This window comes from Rhagoletis pomonella, unplaced genomic scaffold (assembly GCF_013731165.1).
Source record: "Rhagoletis pomonella isolate Grant_MI unplaced genomic scaffold, Rhpom_1.0 Rhpom_scaffold_00002, whole genome shotgun sequence".
NCBI classification, from domain to species: Eukaryota; Metazoa; Arthropoda; class Insecta; order Diptera; family Tephritidae; genus Rhagoletis; species Rhagoletis pomonella.
The window spans coordinates 113,097,150-113,103,615 of NW_023458556.1; the positions used below are offsets into that span (position 1 = coordinate 113,097,150).

Sequence of the window (6,466 nt, forward strand, 5' to 3'; positions counted from 1 at the left end):
CAACTTTTCATGCCAAGTATAAGTAAATTCTCCAAAGGGCTAAAAAAAGGGCTAGGGGCAATTTTAAATTTATGTGGCCAAAAAAAGTATGTGGTAGCTAAATCTAGCCACCGAAGGGCTAAAACGGAAACACTGGTCCCTACAGTTTTATGTCGACTCTGAACGGCGATTTGGTTTTAATGGGAAGCTGTTTTTCATTTTCCTGCTGTGCGCACTGCTGACCATTACACCACAGCGGCCCATATACGAGACCTATATTAACATAAATCTTTTTGCATTTTGTTATCGATATTTTGAATATCGAGTCGTTTTAATCCGATATTAATGGGTACCCGATATTTTTAAAGAGATACTATAAATGAGTACCATATCGATACATTCTGTTCGATATCGTGTCTCTACTTCCATGAAGATTGGTCTGCTTCTTTTTTACGACGCCTTCCACTAGGCACCGAAACTACCACGTTTTCTTGCAGTTTTCTAAGTTCATCAGAAGATTGAGACTTTTAAAAGTGTATGAATAAGTATTATAGCGACTTTTGCAATAGTAGTTAACATTTGATGCTATTTTTTCAGAAAATATAAAGATTTTGCACTGTATTGTTAGTGGACATGAAACTACTTTAAATACTGGTACGTTACTCACCAAAAGCTAAAAATCTAAAAAAATTTACATAGCGCCTTTGCAAGTGGACTGCTCAAATTTGGAAACATGAATTTCCACGGGTTTTGTTAAAGAACGAACTATATTTTTATTTAAAAATATAACAAAAGTTCAATAACAACAAATATAATACGTTAAAACTTGGCAAAAAGTGGTTCGTTTATAATTTTTTGACCACTGTATGTATTTTTTATATCTTTAACACATCCCCCCCCCCTAAATACGGCCTTGCCTGGTTATATAAAATAAAACTAAAAAGTCAAAATAATATAATGTAAAAAAATATTTTTTAAATACAAGCTTAAGTACCACCCCCTCCCCCCTCCCCGCTTAAGTACCTAACCCGCTTAAGTAACCAACATTTTTGTGCACCGTGAATTTTTTGATGTAATCTGAAGAAAATCCCTCTCTTAAGTACCTCCCCGCTTATTTACCTCACCCGCCTAAGTATCTAAATTTTTCGTACCCTATTTCTCATTTTACTTATAATTTTCCCCTTTTAAGTGCTCTTTTAAGGTTCCTTAAACTACCTACATACATATCCTGAAATTCAGTGGCAGCGCTAAACACCTTCGGCAAAAAAATTCAAAAAAATCAACGGTAATTTTTAGCCACTTGAAACTTGCACATTATTAAACTAAAATTGAAAGGCCAGTACAATTTTATACTCAAAAAAAATCTTCTGGGTTAAAAGATTGAAATTTTGATACGTTTTTTTAAGTGTTCTACAAAATCTTAAGCTTAGGTTTATATGGTATATTTATACTATAAATATTTATAATCAATGACTTTTTAAAGAATATAATTTTTGTAAAAATTACATGCCGTTGCTTTATCTATTTTTTTTACAATTTTCTTTATTTGTTTAGATAATGCTATAATCTTGGTTTTAAACTGCGTATACTTCATTAAATATTCATGTTTTAATCAAGGAATTACATATTTTAACAAGAAGATGTATCTACATCAATAATTATGTTCGCTTAAGTACCCGCATCGAGGTACTTAAGCGTGTTCTTTTAAGTACCCAACCCGCCTAAGTACCTCAAAATGCTGACATTTTTCATGAGGTACTTAAGCGGGTTTTACTGTAGTTTAAGAAAAAACCTGGAGTCAGTAGCAATACTTGTTTGTCCTATCAATTTCATTAAGTAATTCAGCGTGTGGCGCTTTAAGCAGATTCATCGCATCTGGCTCAAGTTTCTTCTTTTTACTGCATTTTTTTTTGTTAACTTAATTCAGATATTATAGGATCTGATGATAGCAAAAAATAGTTTATAGCAATATCTTTTCTACTTCTGTGTTCTCTTATGAATTTAAAATCCTTATTTTTTGCTTCTTGTGCTTCCTCTCCTAGCTGACCAATAGGTGGAACTGCATGCTTTATAACCTCTGTAGTGCGATTCCCATTTTTCTTAACGACAATATTCGTATCGTTAGCTAACCATTCCGACAAGTTTCGTTAACTGCAATTCTCAAGCAAACTTTTAGCGAATATTGTCGATAGCTTTGACAGTTGGTCGATAGCCTCGCTACGAATATTTTGTCGTTGAAAAGCCTTACGCTAAAATTGGTTTAAGTTTTTATTGAGAAAAATTAGGCAAAATTCATCGGTAAGCAAACTATTATAATAAAAAATAACTATCTCGATACAATAATATTGGAACTACAAAATAGTTATATTTTCAAAACTTGCAATCGCTTGCACTTTTTTTAAATCTTCGGTGAAAATGTTTTTGTATTAAATAAAATCTTTCCTTTTAACCGAGATGTAACTTAAAGTAAATTATCTTTAATTTCCCTTTTCGCTTGTAAACATAATAGAGAAAAACAAATAAAAGCAAATAAGGGTAGCTGAAAGTAAATGAGATTATAAACTCCAAGAAATGCACGTTTGATCAAAGGACTTTATTTTATCGAAAATTTTTTTAAAATAATTTTCTTACTTTGGTAACGTCATACGTTAAAAGTACCCATAATTTCAGGATAATGTTCTTGTTTTGTCATGACTCACATACTTTACTGTAAATTTGAGTGGTGGTTTTTTGTTTTTGCTTATGTCAGAAATTTGATTTAAGTCGCCCTAAAATTGAGTTCTGATAGTTCGTCGGTTTGAAAGAAGCAGAAATGTAAGTTTTGTGTTTTTTCATATTTTTAAATAATTGTAATTATTTAGTGGTATTTATTAAAAGGTGTGTATTTCCCTTAATTAGAATTAATTTTAATAGCATTGTTCGCAGATGCTTTTACGACTGTGAAGAAAATGTCCCGCCAACGAAACGACACACAATTTCGATGGAAAATAATTACATGACTTCTTTGGATGCAAATACTATAGGCCTTGCAAGAAAGTAGCAGAAGAGGAAGTAGTTTGTGCTACAACGGAAACCAAGTAGACCAGAAAGTTGCAAATATTGCACAAGATTTATTAACAATCGCGAATGTAAAAAAAATTGACATACAAATTTCAAACTTTTTAGTCGAAATTTCTAGAAAAAACTCGGGTATACACTTTTACAGCCCATACAATATTAGTATCGCATTGTGCTAAGAATTCGTTGATTTTTGAGATTTTTTTTTGGAGGTTTTGCTCATTTTCTTCCGTATGTGTAAAATAACTTTCAAATATACTTTATATAAGAGAAAATGTGTAACACCGTCAGGAATTTAGAAGTGAAATCTTCTTCGAAAAACTCGATTTTTCAAGCGCTTCGCTTCCCTTATAAATTCGCTCGCGGCACCACTGCACACTGGCACATTTGCGAGAGAGAAATGCCAAAACTCGAAGAAGAAATTTTGCAAGAAAAACGTAAACAAGTTGCACAAGTGTGACGTCATACAAACAGCGGTTCTGTCAAATTCACTGAGAGCGGAATAGCGGTACCGAGATATCCGCCACCTTTGTTCTCTACCCCTGCAAAAATCGCGACTACTCCATGCATGCGTGTAAAGAGTACTCCCTAAGGACCAAGGAGTACTCCAAAATTAACCACAATTCATATAAAAAATATGATCCAATTAACATTGCGATGTCCTAGGGCAGGACCATATACTCCCTCCCTGCAATACATCAGAGTAGCACAAAACTACTCCAACATATTAACAATGGCATTGTTGTTATATTTTTCGTTTGTACACGCTTTTATTATTCACTTCTCAGATGCTTTTTCGAAATTAATAAAAACCAAAAACAAAAATTAAAAATTACATGTTGCCTCTGACGGCATTCGAACCCGAACATGCTGGGAGCTAACAACTAATAGCGAGCATCTCTACACGTTCAGCTACAGCCAGACATGCAAATGTGCTTTCAAATGCTCAACTTCAATCACATTTCGTTAAAACACGAGCAGTGATCGGGTAACAAACAATAACCTGGCACAGAGACACGAGTTGGTCCGCTACAGCATGACAGAGGAGTACTCCAATATACCACAAATAGACTACATGGTCCAACGATTTTTGCAGGGACATCGTGAGTGGTTATTATAATCAGTTATTTACATTACGAGGCACGTTGTCATTTTGAAAGCTCAAAAAAATTTGTACTTCACACCATTGCCGGCTTTATTGGCGCCTGCGCCGTTGGGCCGCATGCACGTGTTTCACTGGGGTCAACAGTGCAGTGTTTGTAATCAAACCATTGTCAATGGTTAAAACACCAAAACAAGTCCTGCGCACTGCATCTTAGAAGATAGCAACAAGTTGGAAGTTTTCTAATTCCAGGAATTTCGGAAAAACTCAACACAGCTCTTTGAGCTTTCAACACGCCTTCAAGGCTTTTTAAGCTTTGTCGATTTTCACGGACTTGAAATTTTATCAGTTGCTGTGCAGACCTGGTGAAGTAAAGATTTTAATTCGGAAAAACTCAGAGTGAAACTACTTTGTGTATAAGTATATATACATTTATGTATCTAAATTCATTATAGGCAAATTTTCAAGATCCATGAGACTGAAAATTTTGCTGTAAGCAAATTAAACATGAATGTAATGTAAATAATTAAGGAAAAGAAAGGAAAAATGCATACATATGTGCATGAATTTATGTGTTGAGAAGTGATAGTTTTCCAATTAAATGAAAAATTATTTAGTGATTCTTTGTGTAATAACGGGATTTTTTGAGTAAATGTGTTAATGAGTGCAAATATTTTTCCATATAGTGAAAAGTAGTCGATTGAAAAAATGATTTTCTGGCGTTCAAAAGCTATCTGCAGATACGATATTTCGCAGGAGAATATAGAAAAAAGTTGGTAAGTTGAAATTAATTTAGCTTTTGAGATATACATAGTTCTATATTTTAACAAAATATTTGCATTAAACCCGAGTATGATTTGCTGGTAAAGTGTGAAAAAAATTGGAAAAATACTCCAAATGATAGCGAAAAAATTTGTATGTATACTCAGCCAATTTCGTCTGCTTTAACGATTTTTCCAATGACCTTGTTGCGTATCAACGCGCAACGCGCGACATATACAAATGCATACTTACACCCTTCTACTTGCGTACATACATGCCAACATATCGACCTACCGTGCGAACAAACAGACAAACATTTGAGCTATAAATTGTACATATATACGAACTTACATACATACAATGAGTAATTTGTTGTACAGGTTAGAAATTTCAGAAGGAAAATATTAGAGCAATGGACGAAATTTTTTCCTATTGTTTAACTTTTTATTTAAAAAGAATATATAAGTACGTACCTATGTATTTTTCTTTCTGTCTGGTGTGAACCGGACGAAATCTGTATGTGAATTTAGTGAGAAATTGAGAATTTTGATATTTGAAACTTTAAATTTAGTCTAAGGCCCGTTTCCTTAAGTAGGTTTTAAAATTTATGTGCTCTTTAAACATAATTTTAAAAGCTACTTGAGAAAACAACACTAGAAAAGCTATATTCAAAAATAATTTTTCGTTCATTTAAGTATCCAAAAACGTCCAAAATACAACGCGGGTTTTCGAACGGAAAACGACTAAAATTACACAGTGCTACGAAAAAAACACGAAATACAACCGAAAAAAAATTTTGTAAGTTGTAGGTAGGGTCGAGTACAACATGAAAATTGGTTTCTTATAGTTCCTGAATACTAAATTTTTATTTTATTTAAAAACAGCCGTTATGTTCGTACGTGACGCACTTATCTATTAACAGCTTGACCATTTTTCATCCGATTTTAACAAGCAAAAAAATTGGATTTATAGACCTTTAAAATTATGTATATGTAGCTTGTTTGGAGTTTTTAACAGGTATAGTTTAATAAACCCCAATTTTTCTTATTTTTTTTAACTTTGACTCTCGTTAATATTTAAAAATGTTTATGAAAGCTGCCAAATATGTAGTATTTGTCTAAAAGGACATTTACTTTCAAGCAAATTGGTACTTTACTCAATGAAATCGAATAAAAATCGTCGAAGCTACTTAATTTAAAGAAATATATTTATCTACGGCCTTGAATTTGTATACATATGCGTATGTACTAGACTTTCAGATTTTTGAGCAGTGTGGCAAAAGGCGGATCTCCATAGCATGGTTATACGTATGCATGCGTTCGAAAGAAATATTTAATATATGTATGTACACATTTTTATAGAAGCACCTACATAATAACGCATGAAAATGTAAGAAAACTGTAAGAATTTTGATTTATAACCGTAAATGTCAAATTCAAAGGAATTCATTGCAATGGCTCTTTAGAAAAAAAATGATGTTTCATAAAATTCCGGGAATTTTCCTTCATATAAAAATAGATTTTAGCGTTATATGTAAGAAAACGCGCAACAATTTCCACAAAAAAA

At 32.7% G+C, this 6,466-nt stretch overlaps 1 protein-coding gene across 1 annotated transcript in view; it reads left to right on the forward strand.

Moving 5' to 3' along the window:
* Positions 1-4,398: 4,398 nt before the first annotated feature.
* LOC118734350 (MAP kinase-activating death domain protein-like) overlaps positions 4,399-6,466 on the forward strand; it is a gene marked incomplete at its 3' end in the record, with an annotated part of 178,888 nt that continues 176,820 nt past the window's right edge. The window contains 2 exon segments of the mRNA XM_036464076.1: positions 4,399-4,508; positions 4,594-4,914.